This window comes from Sciurus vulgaris (genome assembly GCF_902686455.1).
Source record: "Sciurus vulgaris genome assembly, chromosome: X".
NCBI lineage: Eukaryota > Metazoa > Chordata > Mammalia > Rodentia > Sciuridae > Sciurus > Sciurus vulgaris.
In genome coordinates this window covers 49,229,319-49,239,483 of record NC_136471.1, presented here as the reverse complement: position 1 = coordinate 49,239,483, position 10,165 = coordinate 49,229,319, and the positions used below count along the sequence as shown (strand labels likewise).

The window sequence follows — 10,165 nt, the reverse complement described above, 5'->3', positions numbered from 1 at the left end:
CAGGCAATGTGACAGGGCCAGTGGGAGAAGTAATTTTGATTAGTGATAGCATTTCAGTCTTCTTCAAATCATACCGAAGTATGTACCTACTGTCTCTACTCCTGTAAGATTGAATTTAATATTGAATCTAAGAAGGGGATAATCTGAATTTGATTATTATTGGCCAGGCAACACTGTATGAGGCATCTTTTATCACTGACAGACCCTCACCTTGAAGCAGTTCTCATTTTTGCCTCTTCCAGGCAAATATCTTGCCTTTCTTTTGTGATATATATAGAGTTCACTATGAGATGCAAAAAATTAACAACCCTTGTCTTTTAGGCCCAGAGTTACTTTAGATTCCAAAGCAAATTCAGGGTTTTAAGTCATACCTAAAAGGAGCCTCTACCAGTTGATGGTCAATGTATTTGCCAGATGTTATGGCAATAAGTGCTTTTGAGTATGCCAAGAATTATGAAGTGCTAAGTTCTAGGATATGTCCTATTTTTCATATTGTGGGCCTGCTTAGAAGTAGGAGAGAAGTGGGAAGAGTGTTGGTTTTGGAATCAGAAGGATTTGGGATTGAATCCAGCTTGCATTTCTTATTGGCTTTATAAACCTGTGCAAATTGCTTAACATCTCTGAGCTGCAGTTTCCTTGTCTGTAAAGTTGGAAATAATAATCCCTACCTCACTAAAGTGTTTTGAGCACCACAGGAGGTAACAGATGTCAAGTACTTTAATACTGTGTTTGGCACAGGATACGATCCCCAAGAATGCTAATTCCCTTTCTCCTCTCAATGCAGGTAACAAGAATTGCTTACCTTGCTTCAGAAACCTAAACATAATGAAAGTACAAATCAGTAGTAGTTATGTTTAGCCTAGAAAACCAGTAGTTCTTATTGAGTCGTATATCTTATCCTGAAAGCTGGTGGTGAGTGTGCATATGTCTAGCCGTCTGGGTTGGAGGAAGGATAATGTGAAGGATGGTGAATAATAGTCTGAACTGTATTGTTGATATGTCTAGTTAAAGAACTATGGTATTGGATCCAGCATGGAAACAGGGAGCTAATTATATTCCTGACACGGCTTCCTTAGCTACTACAATCTATTCTAGGTCTTTATGTCCTCTGTAGAGAGGGAAACTGCCAGGACCTTAATGCAATGGAAATAATAATCTCTTACATTTGAAGAGCACTTTATGATTTTAATGTATTCAATATATATTCACACCCATTATCCCATTTGATTCTCAACCTAATCAAATGAAGTAAACAGAGCAAATATCCCCTTTCTGGTGAAGGAAAATAACCAAGGCTAAAAAAGGTTAACAGCAATTTTGTAGCAAAATTGGGAGTAGAACCTTTGTCCTTTGACTCTTAATTCTTTCCTCTGTACCACTTTGTAGCTTGGATGATTTTTGTCTAAATGGAATATATCTGAAAACATAAATAGAGCATAATATTTTGTTATATAACACCCCAGATGCTGGAACTGGTTTAGCAGAAGCTTGAAGAACAGCAGAAGAGGGTGGGAGGTAACCAAGAGTGCAAAATGAGTTCTGAATTTTGAGATGTTCAACAAAAGCAGCCAAGAGTGTTCAGAGCATTGACTGGGACGACACTAATTCTTCAACCCTCAGTATATTATGGCTTTGCATTATTCCTCAACTTCAAAGACAAAACTTGATCTTTTGGCATTGGTCCCCTACATCTCTAACATGTTCCTTCATCTACCTGCTTCCTTCACTTATGTCATACATGCTTGGTGGAAACCCTTCCCTGTGACTCATTCTTCCATCCCAATTAATACTAATCTTGCTTGTTCTGAGGCATTTTACTTCTGTCTGTTACTCTACTAACCCTTTCAGTTTTACCACATGGAATTCCCATTCATTGGAAGAAATCTCTGCTACATAAGTAAAAGAATAAGACAGAAGACATGTTGCAAATGATAACTGACAAAGCTTTATTATTATTATCCTCTACATTTTGGTCATACATTTTACTCCTTAGTCTTAGTTGAAACTTGAGAATTATTTGCTTTGATGATATTGCTTTCCCCCAAACTTTCTCCAGCATGTCAGTAACACAGTCTTGACCTGTTTGCATATGTGAGGTGGGTAGGGTAGTGCTGGGGGGGACTTTGTCTAGTAGGGAAACATTCTTCCCAATTCCCAAATTCATATGAGTCAGCAGACTTCCTGCTCCTAATATGATTGTAGGCAACAGGAAAACAGAGATAATGAAAAGATTGAGTATTTTAAAAAAGCAGGAGAGGGAGGGAAGTAGGGAGGGAGAGAGAGAGAGGGGACAGGGGAGAGAAAGAAATGTATATGGAAGTTCTAGGCTTGGGATTGTAGCTCAGTGGTGGAGTGCTTGCCTAGCATGTGTGAGGCACTGGGTTTGATTCTCAGCTCCGCATATAAATAAATAAAATAAAGGTCCATTGCCAACTAAAAGAATATTTAAAAAAAGAATTTCCCAGAGGAGATAAGGAGAGAATGTTGCAATGTTATAGGTAGAGTTGTTGACTTCAGGGAGGAAGAAAAAGGATTTTATTTTGTTTGAAGATGATGTAAAGGGAAGACTTAAATTCTAAAGTGGAGAAGATTTCAGAGATAGCAAGAAAGGAGGTTAGTGTGGTTGGGTGTTTAGGAAGAGTAGAAATTATTTGAAGTAGTACTTTGGTAAACTTGGCCAGGGAGTCAACAGTGAGGTTGTGGAATGGTAAAAGCAGCAAGGGGAATTAACTACACTACCTCCCAGTTTATTGATCATTTAGTGACTTAGCAAGTAATCAATCTAGGAAGAAAAGATTAACAAAAATGGTAATATGAAGAAGATCCACTAGGGGAGAAGGCCCATTCTTCTAAGACAGGACTAATTACTCATTTTTCCACCCTCACTACAGATTGCCCTACTTCAGGTCCTCAACAGATGAATGCTGCAACTCCCCCTACTAGACACCCAAGCTTCTAGCCTTTCTCCCCTCCAAATATCCTTCATTACACTCATCACTCTGTTGTATTTATGTTTAGTTATCTCACCTCTTAGTCTGTGAGCAACTTGAAAGCAGTTTCAGATCCTTCTCTATGCCCTTGGGTCTAGCATAGAACCTAGTATTTAGTAGGTACTTAGTGATTTTTTTTAAATGAAAGCCACTCACTAGGTTGATATTTCTAAAACATAAATCTGATCATGCCACGTTCCTGTTGAAATTTTTAAAATGATCCTTAGCATAAGATTCCAATGCCTCTAGGGTCTCTGATCCTTGTGCTCTTCAATTGCTTCATCTTCTACCATCTTCTCCCCTTTCCCAGCCCAAGCCCTATCTTAATTTAGTCATACTTAACTAGTATTTACAGTCCTTTGGTAAGCCATGTTCTCAGCTTTGTGCTTTTACACATATTTTCTCTCTACCTGAAATGCCCTACCTATCCTTGTCTACCTAGCAAAGTTTAGCTTAGTAATATCAGAGTAGGTCCAAACTTCCTCTTTCCAGTTACCAAGGTGGGCTAAAGTCAAAGTTTGTGACCCAACCTATTTTATCCTTGTTTGCCTTCCTTTAAGAAATAGTTGAGGCTAAACTATTCTGGTTCTCTAGTTTGTCCAGATATCTACTGGGTAAAAATGAATCTTCCTGAGGTTTAAATGTGGGAGTTGTGATGGTAAGCATAGAAATTGTCTCCTGAAACACAACTAGAGACCCTGTTCATCCTAACACCCCCTAGAAAAACCAAAACAAAACAATTCTCCAAATACCCTAACAGACCAACAACAGTAAGGAGTGCACCTTCGTTGGCTTATGAGATGGCTCATTCTCCAAAGCTTCTAGGAGCTAAGTAAGTTGTATAAGTGTGTAGAAGAGGGCAGCAGGCTGTGTGGGTACCATGACAAACTGAAGCACTCTAACTCATCTAAAGGTTATTTGTCTTTTCCCTTTCTTACTCCATTCATAATCACATTCTTGTGGGGCTTGTTCACTCAGGACACTTCAGAGAAAGAAGTCTGATATCTAAGATCTTTTGTGTTTCTGACCTCTAAAGGAAAGTTAGACATTTTGAGTACAAGGAATAGCATAGGACAAAAGATAGATAAACTATCCTGGGAATTCTACCCTAGTCGTGTTTTGTTTTAATTACTTACTTAGGCCTGACACTAGATCAGGCCACTGCTAGGTGGATGAAGGCAGTATAGCATAGTGGTTAATTATGTAGGCATTCCACAGAGGGATCTATATTAAGTCGTAGATCCATAACTTATTAGCTGTGTGACATTGGGCAGGTCACTTAACCTCACTATGTTACAGTACCCTTATCTGTACAATGGGAATAGTAAGTAGAAGCTATTTGCTATGAGGATGAACTGAGCTACTAAGTGTGCAAAACACTTCAAACAGTGCCTAGCTTGTAGCAAATGTTCGATAATATTAGCCATTAATAATATTTTATTATCATAATCTAATAACTAAATCTTGGATGTGACAAACTGATAATGGTTTAATGTTTTCTTTCTCCTGGAACTGTCAGAACTTTAAGTCTTGTTTGCATAGGAGGATGGTGATGGGGGCTTTCTGACTGCTATCCATTCACCCATTCATTCATTTAATTTACTCATTCAACACATATTTATTAAGTAATCTGCTGTGTGCAAGCATTTAGTAAAGAGATATAATATCCTACTAATGGTTTCTTCCAGGTTCCTCAGGGTGTTTGGAACTCAAACCTTTAACAAAGGTGGCAGGTAAAAGAGTAAGGGCTGGTGTAGACAAATGCAGGGAGGGGGACTGGGGTAGTCTTTTAGGAGAGGCATGGAGGTTATATTCTCCTCAAATCATTCAAAGTCCATTTTTTTCCCTACTTGTTGAGATTTTTTTTTTCTATATATAAGATCTAAGAGGAGGTGAAGGTGGGACACAGGGGTCACACTGGAAGACTGCCTCGGTCCCAAGACTGTACTTTGAGTACCAATGACAATTCTAGAGCACAGTGTTTCAATCCCTAACACAGAAACTGAATCCTGGACTGGCTACCAAGGGCCCTTGCCAGCTGCTGGCTCTGAAGTTGGTTTTGGCTCTGGGATAGATCTGTGTAAGTTGGGGCCCAGGCTCCTTGCTCAGCTCAGCAGCTTATATTGATCTCCGGGATTCTTTTGTCTCCTCCTCCCCAGTGGAAGCCTCTCCTCCTCTCCCCCTCTCTCCCTCTGCTTTTCAGGCTCTTCCGCTTTCCTCCTCTGCCTCTGATGAATTGAAATCTCTGAAAGCCGCTATGGCTCTGGTAGTTTTATAAAACTGTCCTTCCTCTTTCTGCATTTGCCCAGTCAAGGGTGTCTTTGCCTGAGGTCGCAGTGATGCTGTTAGTCCTGGTGATGATTGCATAGCAACACAGAGCAGCTCGGAGAGGGGAGGAGGAAAAGGAGAAGGAGGGCAGGGAGGTGGGAGAGACAGAGGGAGAGTGTGCTTACAGCAGCTGTCGGCATTCCTGTCTCAGGGACTTCTTTGCTGATTCACAGAGGCAGTCCAGCCCCAGCCTCCCAGCTTCCAGCTACCGCCTGCTTCTCAGACCTGACGGAGTCAGAAGGTAGGCCACAGAGAAATTATTTCCAAGCCTTGCCCTTGTTCAGCTGGCTGAGGGGAAATAACTGGAGGGGAAGCTCCCTAGGTACTGTGTGAATGTGTGTGTGTGTGTGTGTGTGTGTGTGTGTGTGTGTGCGCGCGCGCGCGCGCGCGTGCCTGTCTGCCTGCATGTGCCTTTGGGGAAAAACTTGCATTAAAAATGCTCATAATTAAGTAGCCACTGCTTAGATTTATAAAGAAAAAAAGATACCCAGAAATAGAAACTCAAGGCAATTTGATCAATGATGATCTAAAAATGAATAAAAGGTAGGTCCTTGGTTTGCTTCTTTGAGAGGAGAGGGTTATTTATTTATTTATTTTAGGTTCTCAATGACATGCTTCTTGTCCAAGGGTAGATTTCCTGGTGAGAGGGAAGGGAAGGTGTGTGGCAAACATTGGCTGGAAAGGGAGAAGAGAGGAAACACAGGACCTTTGAGCAAATTTTCTGAGCAAATGAGTATTCTGACCAGCAGATAGGACACAGGAGTTCTTCCCTGAAGTAAATGGGGCTCTGACCTAAGAGCCTGGGGCTCAAGGGCTCATCTAATCTCTGCATATACTTCCTGGCTCCCTTCATTTTCCCTATTGCACTTTAGTTCCTTGTGTTCTTCCCTGTAATCAGGAGGCATCTCTCTACTCTTGAGAGCATAGCTTTGAGTGGTTTCAAATCGACTTACTTCTCTTACAGTCCAACACCCAATTTCCTTCTGCTCTCCTTACCTTTCCAAGGATCAGACCAAGCATCCCAACCTGGTAAGTGAGCCTGAGATTGTATGGATAGTTAAGGTTTATTCTTCCCTTGGTAGACAGGTAGAGACAGGCCTCATGGGTACTGGGTCCAAGCAGGTGGTGGAGCTGGGGTGGGGTAGGATAGAGGAGGAGGGATGTGAGCAGCAGCTGCTGTCGGCTTCCATTGAGCATGGTGCTGTCTGGAAAGAACATACTTTTATGTTTTCTTTTTGATGGTTCAAAAGAACAAAGGCTTTTAAAAAGCTGTCTAGTTCACCTTACTCCTGACTTTTCCAATGAAATCCTTGTTTCTAGATTAAAGGTCCTCAAGTAAATCACCTTTCAAAAAGACCCTGTGGGAGCCACAAACCTCAGATTTTCTCTTTAAACTTGGGTGGGGAAAGAGCTCTAAAAAATCCTAAGTCCTTCTAAGGAAACCCCCCTGAAAAGGTAGTGCTGCAAGTTGAATAAGTATCCTGTCTCTGACAGAAGGCTAAGTTCCTCTGTCCCTGGGAGGACAGGCCTATTTGCAGTCCAGTTCCCTGCAAACTATTTCTGTGGGATGAGGGCACATGGAAAGAGCTCTTCTCCTTATGAAACTAGCTAAACAGTTAGTTTAGCCCTAACTAAACAGCTCTGAGCTCATCCCTGAAGTACCCTTCAGTTCTGCTATCACCTAAAGGAGGGGAACATGGTTTGAAGTAGCAAAACAGCAAAGACACAAAAGCCAGATGTAGAGAACATATCTGAGATGCAGCCTCCAGCCACAGATTCTCAGAAGTTTCTGATGTTGAATCTACCACAATGTCAGCTGGGATAGAGTCTCACTAATGAAATCTGGGAAGATAGCCTTATAAACTTATCAGCAATACTTGCTCATAAGAACCCTACTCAGTAGAAATTACACTATAAAACTACATTTTTCCCTTACAAAGGATTCTAAAAACACATTAGCAACTAAAATAACAAGTAAATCCTCTTATGATAGCATTTATTCTGGGAGAACATTGATAGATTCTGTTCTGAAGTGTCGCTGCGTATTTGTGTTTGCGTGTGTGTGCGTGCGTGTGTGTGTGTATGTGTGTGTGAGTGTTTATGTGTGTGAGCATTCTGTGAGATTTTTGGAAATACTTCTTAACTAAATTTTCCTTTTGGAGACTCACAGTGTACATAAGCATATTAAAGTCTCTGAGAAGTACTGCTGTGAACAAATAATTTTATTTAACCCTGTATATTCCAAACTGATTTTACCAGGGAACAATTTTCTATATGGAAAACACTTTAGCATCTTGTAGGCATGATTTTGAGAATTGCTGCTAAAAATACCCCCAAACAACCAAACAAAAAACCTGAAAGTAATAGTCATGTGGAAAACACTTGTAAAATAATCTAGTCCAACACTGCATTTTTAAACATGAAAAACCCACAAGGTTAAAAATATTCTTCTTCCCATAACTGGTGGGTTTCTCAGATTGTCTTCTGATTTCCAGCTCACTGCACCCAACTGCTGCTTCTTCTCTAGCAGGTTCTTTCCTGTAAAATTAGTTCTAGGAAAATGAAGCAGATTTGAGTAATAATATTTAATTTCAAGTTCAACATTTGTATTTAATACATTTCCTTTAGTATTTTATTATATTTCCAAATGGTCGACTTTCCTTTCAGCATGGGATTTGTGGCATTTTAAAAACATTTTGTTACCCAGTGTTTTGTGCATTCAAAAGGGTATAAATAATAATTCAGTGAGAATCAGAATCCCCACTACCCAGTTTAAGAAACATACCAGAGTAGCTAAATCCCCTTTCTATCCTTCCTTAATTAAAATTCCCTCCCTCCAAAGTAGCCACTGTTCTGGATGTAGTGCTTATCATTCCCATTCATTTATTTATATTTTTACCACAGATGTATGTAGCTTTAAACAACATATACTATTGTTTTATGTTTAAATTTTTATATCAATAGCATGTTATATATATATATATATATTCTTCTACAACTTGTTTTTTTATTCAGTATTATATTTGCAAAATGTATCTATGTTGTAACATGTGACTCTAGTTTGCTATTCTTTTCACTGATCTATTATGGACATATAACAATTTGTCCATTCAGCTATTGATGGATATTGAGGCTATTTCAAGTTTGGGGTGGTCAAAGTTAGGGCTACTATGATCATTATTGCATACATATTCTTTTTTTTTAGTATTTTTTTTTATTGTAAACAAATGGGATATATGTTGTTTCTCTATTTGTACATGGAGTCAAGGCATACCATTTGTTTAATCATAAATTTACATAAGGTAATGTTGTTTGATTCATTCTGTTATTTTTTCCCTTCCCCCCACCCCTTCCACCTCTCTTTTCCCTCTATACAGTCCTTCCTTCCTCCATTCTTACCACCCTCCTTAACCCTAACCCTAAACCTAACCCTAACCCTAACGCTAACCCCTCCCACCCCCCATTATATGTCCTCATCCGCTTATCAGCGAGATCATTCATCCTTTAGTTTTTTTGAGATTGGCTTATCTCGCTTAGCATGATATTCTCCAATTTCATCCATTTGCCTGCAAATGCCATAATTTTATCATTCTTCATGGTGGAGTAATATTCCATTCCATTGTGCATACATATTCTTAAGTGACATTTTTTTTTGGTAGTGGGGATTGAACCCAGGGGTGCTCATCTACTGAGCCACATCCCCAGCCCTTTTTATTTTTTATTTTGAGACAGGGTTGTAGTAAGTTGCTTAGGGCCTTGCTAAGTTGCCAAGGCTGACTTTGAACTTGTGATCCTTCTACCTCAACCTCTTGAGTTGTAGGTTACTACTGCCTTTTTTGGTGTATGTTGGGGTGTGGGTACTGGAGATAGAACTCAGGAGCACTTTGCCATGAGCCAAATCCTCAGCCCTATTTCATGTTTTATTTAGAGACAGGGTCTCACTGAGTTGCTTAGCACCTCACTTTTGCTGAGGCTGGCTTTGAACTCACGATCCTCCTGTCTTGGCCTCCCAAACCACTGGAATTTTAGGTTTGCACTACTGTGCCCAGTGTAGTTGACTATTTCTATCAGGAAGATGGAATTGTTCCCTCACAGAGTATGAACCTCAGCACCCTCAAGAGATATTGTCAAGTTACTCTCCAAAATGGTTTACTAACTTATACTCCCACTAGCAGTATATAAAAATTTCTGTCTTATTGCATTGATTGGTTCTTAGAACAAAATTCTCACCCATGGGGAAATATCTCTGATTTTTTCCAGGGGAAACAACATTTTTCAAAATTGCTTTACTGCTCACTTCTAAGGAACACATGTCCTTGTTTCCATTTGTAAATGAAAGGATTGGCCTAAGTGATATTGAAGGTCCCTTCAGTTTGACAATCTGAGTTCCTCTGATTTATTCAATAAGTGAGGTACATCTGAAGTGCAACTTTGGTTTTTGGCTGTATTGCAAGAAATTACTTGAGGAACACATAACAAAGTTACCAATGGGAAGCGTGTCTCCTCTCTTACTGCCGTGCCATCAAGTATAGGGGCAGTACTATAAAAGGGAAAGCAGTCACACAGCATCACCTTAGATTGGGGAGAGGAATCTGTAGCCCACTAGAAGGGGAGTCTTCTTCCCACTTCCCTGTTATTTCTCAAACTTCTCCATCTTAGAATTCTTTCCCTATTTCTTGATTTTTTCTCCTTCAAATTATTTAAGAATATATATATATTCTCATATATCAGATATATGCATATATATACATATATGCATATACATATATACATATATATATATGCATATATCTGATATGTATGAGAATCCCTTCATACAACTCACCAGAAATAATGTCAACAAACAG

The 10,165-nt window shown here is 39.6% G+C and overlaps 1 protein-coding gene across 4 annotated transcripts in view; it reads left to right on the top strand.

The window, feature by feature from the left end:
- Positions 1 to 5,285: 5,285 nt before the first annotated feature.
- Positions 5,286 to 10,165, top strand: part of DRP2 (dystrophin related protein 2) — a 44,909-nt gene continuing 40,029 nt past the window's right edge. For 3 of the 4 annotated variants that reach the window (XM_079124353.1, XM_079124351.1, XM_079124354.1), the window contains exon 1: positions 5,440 to 5,559. The gene's annotated coding sequence lies outside the window, so the exon portion shown is untranslated. Of the gene's footprint in view, positions 5,335 to 5,439; positions 5,560 to 10,165 lie in introns of those variants that run through there. The other variant, XM_079124352.1, reaches the window with a different exon arrangement.